General features: G+C 53.6%; 1 long non-coding RNA gene across 2 annotated transcripts; it reads left to right on the plus strand.

Annotated features, from left to right (window-relative positions):
- The first annotated feature begins 6785 nt into the window (after positions 1–6785).
- LOC135289905 (uncharacterized) lies at positions 6786–9804 on the plus strand. 2 transcript variants are annotated; one of them, XR_010352638.1, is made up of 6 exons: positions 6786–6801; positions 7056–7240; positions 7371–7491; positions 8076–8657; positions 9014–9128; positions 9481–9804. It is a non-coding gene; the product is annotated as an uncharacterized LOC135289905 (long non-coding RNA). The 2 variants fall into 2 exon arrangements; XR_010352637.1 differs by lacking the exon at positions 6786–6801 and having other exon boundaries at positions 6820–7240.
- The last annotated feature ends 635 nt before the right edge of the window (positions 9805–10439 follow it).

The following is a 10439-nucleotide window of genomic DNA, read 5'->3' on the forward strand; positions in this document are numbered from 1 at the left end:
GACAACAAAAATATCAAAATATCCAAAAATTCGGGAAGCTCTCAGATCCTTTCATCTCAGTCTAATCCTGAAAGAAAATCTAAGTTATGTGTCTCCTGAAAAATAGGCATATTTACATTCTAGTAAATGAGACTTTTTTTCTTTTTTTTCTTTTTTTTTTTTTTTTTTTGCCTAACACTGGAAAGAAAGCAAGTTCTTTCTTGTGGCATAGAATGGTAGCAGAAAGAGGAGTTTAATAGACTGTATTAAGAGCTTCATTTTTCTTACTTTTTGCTGGAATTGCCTAACTCGAAACAGCCAGAATTGCTCTAATACACTGAATGTCCTCAAAGAGAGTAAGAAGGACAGGAAAGTACAGGTCAGTCAGCCTTGCCTCCATCCCCTGGAAAGGTGAAGGAGTAACTAATCCTGGAAACTGTTCCATACAAATGGAGAAGTTGATTGGGAGTAATGGTTAACCTACCTGATGCCCATGCTAGGACAGGCAGATTGATGGAAATGGGTGGAGCAATGGATGATGCCCACCGCAGCTTTACCCAAGCCTTTGAGACACTCAAAGCCTACAGCATCCTTAAACACAAACTGCCAAAATGCCCAGACAGGAAGGCTGAAAAACGGATGAGGACTGTCATCAGTGGCACAAAGCAGAGCTGGAGGCAAGTCGCGTCTGCTCTGACGCCCAGGGGCTGCTCCTGGGGCAGATACTCTTTGATGTCTTCATTCACGGCCGGCCTGGAGGAGCAGTTTACCCTCAGCAAGCCTGCAAACAAAACAGAGCCGGCAGGAGCAGGGGATAGCCCAAATGCTTGTGACATTCAGAGGGACCTCGGCAGGCTGAAGAATTGGCCTGAGGGGAATCTGATGGAGTTCATGGAAGAGAAACGAGAAGTCTTGGAGCTGAGCAGGGATAACCGCAGGCATCAAGAGCTGCAGGAGGCTGACTGCCTGGGAAGCAGCTTCTTTATCTTCCTTGCCTTGCTGGTTCGGGGCGTGCTGCAAAGCAAAGGCAGGAGGACGATGGCAGCCAGAGGCAGAGGGGGTTTGCAGCTGGCCGTGCCGTGCGGAGCCCGGCCAGCGCCGGGAGCCGCCCCGCCCGCGCTGTGCCCGCGGCCCCGGCTCCGCCGCGCTCGTCCCCGCCAAGTCCGGCCCGCGCCGGGGCCGCTGAGAGATTCAGCTTCGAGTTGTATTAGAGTGGAATCCATTCACTGAAGGTTTCTGGTGCAAAGATTGAGGAAAAAAGGAGAAAAGTTTAATTTCTGAAAGCCATTTAGAGTCCTGGAAGCCTTGTCTAGAGATCTATAAAGCTAAAGCCTCAGAAAACCTGAACCTACAACATCCCCAAATGGATTGATAAGGTATGGTGGGCACACCTCTGCTGTTTTCAGAGTCAATGAAACTGACAATGAATGTCTGGGAATTAGGAATGCCAACCCAGATTTTATCTCCATTACTCTAAGAACACCTTAATGAGGCACTTCAGGAACTGAGCACTAACATTTTCACTCTGCTCTATTTACTTTGCATTTGAATACAGGCTGGTAGGAGAAGAGATCTGACTTTAATTTCTCCCCAAGTTACCTGTTGCACTTTCAGGTTAGGAGTACATGTAAAAAGCAGCTAATCACTCCATCTATCCATGAATGTTCCACTGCTGAACTGACACACAGAAACATCCTTTTTCCTCTTTGTACCTTCCCAAGTGGTGTCTTAACTAGCAGGAGATTTGTGTAAATCACACAGAAAATCACCAAAACTTTTGAAATTAACACTCAATTCCATGATAAAAGCTTCTGAGAAAACGCTTGACAGGATCACTGAACAAACTGAAACTCGGAAGAGAAACATGCATTTTAGCACTGATCAAAGGGAAAGAAAAAGAAATGCTGTAAAATTTCCAAGTGGAAGATAAGGAGAAAGCCAGGAAGCACAGGAAGAACAAGGCCCTGTCAGATGAGCTGTGGAAGGTAACTTTGTGCCCCAGCTCTGTCAGAGGACGTTCCCTGTCATTGGTGCAAGCAGCTGGAGACAGAAATACTGCTTGATTTGGGGGCCACAGTCTTGGGAAGTGCAGAAGTGGTTCAATAACGTGACATGAGGGAGTTCCCCCAGAGCAACTGGGATGCCTGAAAGAAGTGAACAGCTCACCACAGCCCGGCCCCTCGGCTGCTTTTCCTTCTGACCCTCCTGGGGAGGCTCTGACATTTCCTCTTCCCTGATGGAAGTGCAGCTGCTGCCAAGGGAAACGTCCCCATACTGACTCAGTGTTCCCTTTGCTTCCCAATGTCCCATCTGCTGTCCCTGTCCAGGAGAGCTGCTCTGCCCAGGAGGAAGAGACCGAGGGAGAGCCTGGGAACATGGGGGGCTGCAATCCCTCCTGATCTAGTTCTGTTTGTGGATGGGTACAATTAGACTTGGATAGTTACAAGTGTAGGGATATTTACATACATTGACTGATATTTGTATAGACATCTGTCTATGTGTATTGTTCTATTGATGCATGTAAGTTGATCTGTTTACATCTGAAGTTATATTTACATACTTGTACAGTTGTGTGGCTGTGTAGTTTTATTGCTGGGGTTGTATGGATTTTTTTATTGGTCCACTGATATTTGTATATTTATAGATAGGTTTGATATGTGTATATTATATATGTCATATATGTAATGAAATATGTAATACATATCTACATCTATATATTCTTATGGATATATATGTAATTACTTCTACTTAAATATATATGGAGTTGCATAGTTCTAAAATTGTATTTATTTAGTTCTGGATCTGAAATTCTTTAGAGAGGGATATTGATGTTTCTGTATTTGTATATGGGTTGTACAATTGTAGTAATAGGTAAAAAATTTAATTGTTATACTTCAATTCATATTTGTGTACAGTGAGTTGTACAGAGTTGCAATAAAATATTTTTTTTAACTGAAGTTGGTATTTGTATATATTTACAAAGCACAATTCTCGCAAAAAAATTACATTTTAAACTTAAATTGATATTTGCATGTTTATACATTGGCAGCACAAGTGTAGCAATTTAAAACAAATTTCATTTTTAAACTTAAGGTTTTTTGCATATTTGTACATTACTAGTGCAGGTGTAACTATTTGCAAGACATGCAGTGTTTCTATTGAAAGAAGTGTAGATTTGTGCTGCCCAAAGCCATGAGCAGATGGAAATGCTGCAGGATTGGGCCATGCCCAGCACATGCCCCACCTGCACTCAGGCTGGGCACGGGCAGCGCAGGTTTGGGATGGCAGCAGAGCCACACGTTGGCTCAGCACTGGCTGCCAAGGCCTGCTGAGAAAACTCCGGGACTCCACTGAGAGAAGAACTCCAAGCAGGAGCCACCTGGAGAGGACAAATCCACCCCCCATCCCACGGGCAGCTCTTTAGGAAGAGCTCCAAGTGTCCCCCTGAAGCTCATCCCAGAGCCCAGAAGCCAACAGGGATCCTGAGCCAGCTCCGCTGCCTTTGGCAGCACTTGGGCAAATGAGCTGCAGCAAGGGGGAGGCAGCAGTGACTGTGACTGCTGCAGGCTGGGGATGAAGGAAGGGCCACGGACACAAGTGCTGAGATGCTCCAAAATCCAGAAGGAGGCTGGAGAACTGGGAAGGAACAAGTTCTGAAGGCACTGAAACAATGGAAACCCCTTGTGTGAAGTTCCCTGAAGGAACTCCCAAGGACACGGATGCTATAATGAGTAGTACCAGAAGACACAAATGCAGTAACACCAGGAGGTGGTCTGTATGACCCACAGGCAATGGCTTAGAAAAAGACCAAGTCTATATTTTATATCTTCTGTTTATTATAGTATCTATATTAAAATATATAATATGTAGTATATAGATGATGAATTACATTTATCATAAATTCATATGTGTTGTGTGATACATTTTGATATGTTTTGATAAATATTTTTATTTCATACAGTTTTGATATATTCCTCCAGCCTGGAGAGTGAAGATGTACAGCAGTCCAAAACCTTCTGCCCACACAGCAGTCAGCCCCGGCTGTGTGCATGCACACCCACCCACTGTCCTTGCTCTCCTCAGCACTTCAGGGCTGCTGTTTGCACAGAACTGGGATGAATTTAACCCGACAGAGCCACAAGTGGGCTGTCCAGCTTGTCATGAACACTCATGTGGCAAGGAACAACACAGAGCTCTTAAATCACATTATCACATGTCCTTTCATTCCTGCTGGGCACTGAGGAACTCTCAAAAGCACCAAAGACACAGAAAAGAGGTGAAAAAACTGGTATCATACTACTGCTGGTATCCTCACGGAGGAAAATCTGTTGGGTTTCTTAAGGTTGTAGTTTTCCAAAAACTAGGAAAAAATCCTACTGCTCAGCACCAGTAGCTCAATTGTGAATGATTTTCTTGACTTGGCAAAGCTAGGATGTCAACAGTGGACTCCGTCCTTGGTTCAAATCACCTGCCCTCACCTGCAGACAAAAGCACCACCACCAGCAGAAGCTACATCACTCAATTTTCTCAAAAAGCTGTGTAACATTTTTGAGAAGAAAGAAAAACATGTCAGACTCTGTGGATTCATGACAGGACTCTGTGAAACAGTTGCAAAGCAAAGGGCAGCAGCTTCTCTCTGGGACACTCCTTGTGCTCCAGGGCAGCCGGGCTGTCCCAGCTGCCCAGGACCCGGCGCTGCGTGGGCTCTGCAGAGCTGCACAGCGGGGAGGCAGCTTCGGGCACCTCAGCCCCTGGGCAGGAGTGGCTTCTTGCTCTGGAGGGCTCCCTGGGGGCAAATGCAGGCTGCTGGCCTTCTGCTCTTGGCCCTAGCCTGGCCTTGCAGGGCTAATCCTGTTCCCTGTGTCACAAAAGTTCCCAGACTGAAATTTGTGCTCCAACATGACAGCCCCAAAGTCTGTGGCGTGTCAGGAAGCTCAGGAATGAACCTGCAGGGCTTGGAAAAGCTGTGCGTCCCCCAGAGCACAAGCAGTTCTCCAACAAGACTTCAAGGCTGAGGGACAAAGCTTCCCCCTTCAGCTCTCCACAGCAGCTCTAGGGAGTCTCTCTCCATTGTGAAATCTCCTTTGTCAGTCTACAGTGACAAGAGCTGGCTGCAGGAGGCATTTGCATTGGAACTCTCCCCAGATGGGGGGAAGAAGAGGTGATTCCTGAGGAAAGAAAAAGGCAACACTGTTTGGGAAAACACCAGCATGAGTTCACTACAACTCCAGGCCAGAAATCCCTTGAATAAAGCAGCATCCATCCATGGGGCAGCACTTTAGCTTTGAAATCAATCTGACAAACCTGCTGCCCCTTCCTGCTGCTGTAGCTGACTCTAAATCACGAGAAATGTGCCAACTCTGCCAAAGACAGGCAGACATGGTGAGATAAAAAGAGCCAGTCTGCTGAAAAGGAGACCAAATGAATGTTTTCTAATGCCCCCTTTTCATCCTTTCCCCAGCCAAGCCAGAGCAATGTCCTTCCTCTCTGTCACCGATGGTGACCCAGGCACGGGATGCGCAGTGGGGACAGAGCCCGCAACTGCTCCCAGTGCCTTCGCCACGGGCTTCCATTGCCCTGAAATGCCGTGCCGGGCGCTGCCCTTCCGTGCCGTGCCGTGCCGTGCAGAGCCCGGCCAGCGCCGGGAGCCGCCCCGCCCGCGCTGTGCCCGCGGCCCCGGCTCTGCCGCGCTCGTCCCCGCCAAGTCCGGCCCGCGCCGGGGCCGCGCTGGGCGCGAGCGCAGCGCCCCCCTCCGGCCGCGCGCCGCCGGCGCAGCCGCGGCCGTTGCGCCGCGGGCGTTGCGGCCACAGGCGGCGATCGGAGCCATGGCGGAGCTGCCGCTGCCCGCCGGGCTCAGCGCCAGCGCCTTCCCCGCCAAGCTGTGGCGCCTGGTGAACAGCCCCCGCGTCCGCTCCGTGCGCTGGGACAGCCGCGCCCGGGGACTGCTCGTCGACCGCTCGCTCTTCGAGCGGGAGCTGCTCAGCCCGGGGCCCGCCCCCGGGGGCGGTGGCGCTGGGGCGGGGCCGGTGCCGCGCCCCTTCAGGGCCACGCAGTTCAGCAGCTTTGTCCGGCAGCTGTACCGCTACGGCTTCCGCAGGGTGCCGGGCTGGCTCGGCGCGGCTGCGCCGGGCGATGCCGGGGGCTGGCTGCACTTCAGCAGCCCCTGCTTCCGCCGCGACCGCCCCGACCTTCTGCTCCGCCTCCGGCGCCGGAGCGCGGCCGACAGGCGGCGGCCGGCGGCGGGCCGGGAGGGCCGCAGGCGCCCGCCCTGCGGCTCCCGGCAGCTCCCCGGGGCGCGGCCGCCGCCGGACGGGCGGCACGGGCGCGGCCGCTTCCAGCCGCTGCCCCGGGAGCGGCCGCCGCTGCCGCCCGGGTGCCCGCCCAGCGGCTTCCTGCTGCTGCAGCGGGAGCGGACGCTGCCGGACGGGCGGGAGCTGCGCAGCCCCCGGCCCGGCCGCCTCCAGCAGCGCCCCGGGGAGCGGCCGCTGCTCGCCCGGCGCCCGCCCTGCAGCTTCCACCTGCTGCACCGCGACCGGCCGGTGCCGGCCCGGCGGGAGGGGCCGAGCCGCTTCCAGGAGCTGTACGGGGAGCGGCCGCCGCCCGCCCAGCGGGAGGTGCTGGCGATCCCGCCCTGCGACTTGCTCGGGCTCCACGGGGAGCCGCTGCTGCCGCTCGGGCGGGAGGGACCCCCCAGCCGCTTCCAGGAGCTGTACGGGGGGCAGCTGCCTCCTCTCGACCCGGAGGTGCTCCGGCTCCAGCCCTGCAGCTTCCAGCAGCTGCACAGGGAGCAGCAGCCCCAGCCCCTGGCTTTTGACCCACGAGGTAGGAAAAGAGTTGTAGCCTTGTTTTTCCCAAACGTACTTAAAAGTGACCGTTTGAAGTATTTTTCCACAAGGCTCTGTCATTCTCAGCCAGCAATTGTCAAGCCTATTAGGAAGGGGAACCTAGAAGGCCAAAAAATTCTCTGCCTTTTTTTTCCTGCTTGCTGCCTGTGATGTTTGATCAAAGGCAGCAATAGAGCTCTGTATCCCAGAGCCACATTATGGAGCCTGACCAATGGGTTTGGATTCTTGCAGCCACCCCAGGCACTTCAGCATCCAGTGCTCCACCTGGCACTGCTGGTGCAGCATTAACAGCCTCCAGCTCAGCCCGTAACACACCTGAGGAAGAGCAGTCACCAGCAGTGGATCTTGCCTTTGCTGTGGAGCAAATGATCCGGGAGATCAGGAGATCCCTATCTGAAAGGTCTCCCTCTGCCCAGGTAACTCCATTGGAGGGGAAAGGAAGAGGCTGGGCTTACATGGAGAAGAAGAGAAACTTGCATCCCTGATGTGATTCCAAGAAAATACCAAATGATCTTGAGCTTTCTTTCTTTCCATTGTTCTTTCAAGGGCAATATTAATGCTGTGCCTGAGTCTTCAGGAGGTGAGCCTGTGGACAGAGCTGCAGCAGAGGAAGCCTCATCTGGCACGGAGAGCTGCAGGAACAGTTCCCCAGAGCCCGAGGAGCCTGGTAAGGACAGAGCCCCCCTTGGTTTAGAGAGGTGTGAGATGGCTGCTCGGAGCCTGCCTCTGGCAGCAAGGGAGATGAGCAGAGTTGAGCTCCTGTCTGCAGGGCTGGTGCTTCCTGGTGCCTTTAGTTCAAATCCTGCACGGGCACAACCTCCCCGAGCCCTGCCCTCCACGCTTCTCCAGAGGCTCTGACACTGAGTCCTCTGCTGTGGCAAGGGAGCAGGGAATAAAGCTGACCTTGTGGGAGTTGTGTCACCAAGCTGGATGTCCCAGTTTGGTTCATAACTCAGCCCCACCAGCCTTCAGCTTCAGCCATTTCAGTGGGGACTGAGGTCTCTCTGTCACTGAGACTGTGTTTCAAGCTCAAGACTTTGCTGAGACTTTATCAGGATACTTAAACACTTTACACAGTTCAGTTTTGAACACTTGGAAGGATCCCTGTTCTTTAAAGAGCAGGCTTCAAATTGCCAAGTGAGAGTTTGCCTTTCAGGCCATCTTTGACAGTCCCTTGTAGAAGGACAATTGGTGCTCAAGGAACATTTGCACAAGGGCCAATATTGACTCAGTGTTCCCTTTGCTTTCCAGATCACATGTGACCGACCTCTCCAGGAGGGCTGGCCTGTGTGGCAGGAAGAGACAGAGGGAGAGCCTGGAACATCGGGCAAGTTGAATTCCTCTGTCTCTAGTTATATTTATAGATGTATATAGTTATCTTTGTTTATCTAGGTAGTCGTATTTATAGATTTATGTGATTATATTTATCTATATAGATAGAGATCTGTACAGTTAATTTATTTTTGGTTTTACTGGTATATCGTTATAGCTTTAGATATGTTGTTGTAGTTATAGATGTGCACAGTTGCACTTATACCTGTGTATAGTTACATTTACATATATACATTTGTAAATGCCTATTTATATTTGTATATGGGGGTTTAGCTACGTAGATTGATATTTATATACACCTTTTTTTAACCTCTTGCCCTGTTCTGCTTCCTCGCTCACCTCTTGCTTTCCCCCTGTGCCCCCTGTGTCCCCTCTCCCTGGGCTGGGTCCGAGCTGGCGGCCGGGCCGGGCGCAGCAGCAGTTCCAGCCCCGGGTGTCCCTGGAGCGGTGGGAGCTGCCGGTGGCCCCAGGCACTGTCCCCTGAGGAGCTGCTGAAGGACGGTGAGACTGAGGGGGCTGAGGGGGCTGAGGGGGCGGTGGCGCTGAAGGGACGGTGACCCTGAGCTGCTGCTGGGGCTGAGGGCTGTGGGGCAGCCCAGGGCCATGGTGGCACTGAGGTGACAGGCAAGTGGCACAGGCTGAGGGGGTGGCGGGTCTAAGGGGACGGGATGGGTCAGAAGGGACTGAGAGGGGTGAGAGGACTGTGAGGGGCTGGAGAAGCTGAAGGGGGCTGGGGGTTTGGCGAGAGCATGGCGGGGCTGAGGGGATGGAGGGGCCAGCAGGGAGCACAGAGGGCTCCGGGACTGCAGCTCTGCCAGGCCTTGGAACCAATTCCAGAGCCTCCACTTTTGCCACAGCTGCAATGACCACAAGGACAGCTGGAGACTGCCAGGAGCCAGCAGGGAGAAGCCGAGGGCCAGCAGCAGGAGCAGTGAGCGGGGCCCTGCTGCTGCCAGCCTGGAGAGAGCCCGGGTGAGGCCCCAGGGCCGGGGAGGCAGGGTGGGGCTGAGGCTGGCGTGGGCTGTGGCCGTGGGCCCTGCCCGTGCTGGGGCTGCTCAGTGCAGCTGCCCCGGCTGGCACAGGGGCTGTCCTTGGGCAAGGCAGCTGTGCCGGCAGGGCCCGGGATCTGTGCCGGCTCTGCCGGGCTGCCGGGGCTGCGGGACGGTCCCGCCGCGGCTGCGCTCACCACAGCCCGGCCCGCTCGGCTGCTTTCTCTTTCTGACCCTCCTGGGGAGGCTCTGACATTTCCTCTTCCCTGAAGGAAGTGCAGCTGCTGCCAAGGGAAATGTCCCCATACTGACTCAGTGTTTCCTTTCCTTCCCAGATGTGCCGTCTGCTGTCCCTGGCCAGGAGATCTTCCAAACTTCATCTGCAGGCTCAGAAGAACCGGTGTCCTTTGGCCACCCTCAGTTCCCTCTGAAGATGGGATCACCTGCAGAGCAGAGGGGACCAGCTGCAGCTCCAGGCCCAGCTCTTGCTGGTCACAGCTGAGCCTGTGGCAAGCTCCAGGAGCTGCTGCCATCTCCCTCCCTGTTGGTAGCTCACTCCCTCCAGTCCCCAGGCCCTGCCCATCCACCTTTTTCCCTCCCAGCTCACCCCTTCGCTTTGCCTTCCCTTATTTATTAAACAGTTTGGCTTTTTCATTTGACTCGTGGATCTGTCCATGGAGCTGAAGCAGCACAAATTCTGAGCCTGGGGACACGCAGGGCCCTACTGCCGTTCTCTTCTACGCCGTCATCTGTGCACGGGCAGGAAGGAACAAGGGTAGCTCAGGCTACAAAGGTCCCTGTCCTGCTGCTCCAGTTGCACAGCACTGTGGAGTTAAAGGTGGTGCTGAGCACGCTGAGGGGAACAAGGACCCTGGGTTTTAGAAAAGCCAGCTTGAGTATGCTCTTCCATGGCAAGCATCCACCAAGGGCAGAGGAGCTTGCGATGCTGGAAGTTCTCACCAAGAGCTTCCTGAAAGTACAGCAATGCTCCATGCATACACAGGGACAGGAAGAGGGCAGAACCAGAGACCATGGTGGCCTAACAGTGAGCTCTGGGTGTGACTCAAAGCAAATGAAGCAGCAGCAGAGGCGCGAGCGTCCCAGTGGCCGCAGCGCTGTCAGGCAGTGCCTGCAGGCTGGGTGCGCTTCTGGCAGCTCTGCTCTCCCCACAAGTGAGGAATTGCAGCCCCTGCCTCAGGCCCAGTCAGAAAGCCAACCAAGTGAGACCAGAGGCAGGGGACCTTCCCAGCTCTCTTGGGCATGGCTGCAAAACAGCCACTGCGTCTTCCTGTGC

Source organism: Passer domesticus, chromosome Z (genome assembly GCF_036417665.1).
Source record: "Passer domesticus isolate bPasDom1 chromosome Z, bPasDom1.hap1, whole genome shotgun sequence".
Taxonomy (NCBI): Eukaryota; Metazoa; Chordata; class Aves; order Passeriformes; family Passeridae; genus Passer; species Passer domesticus.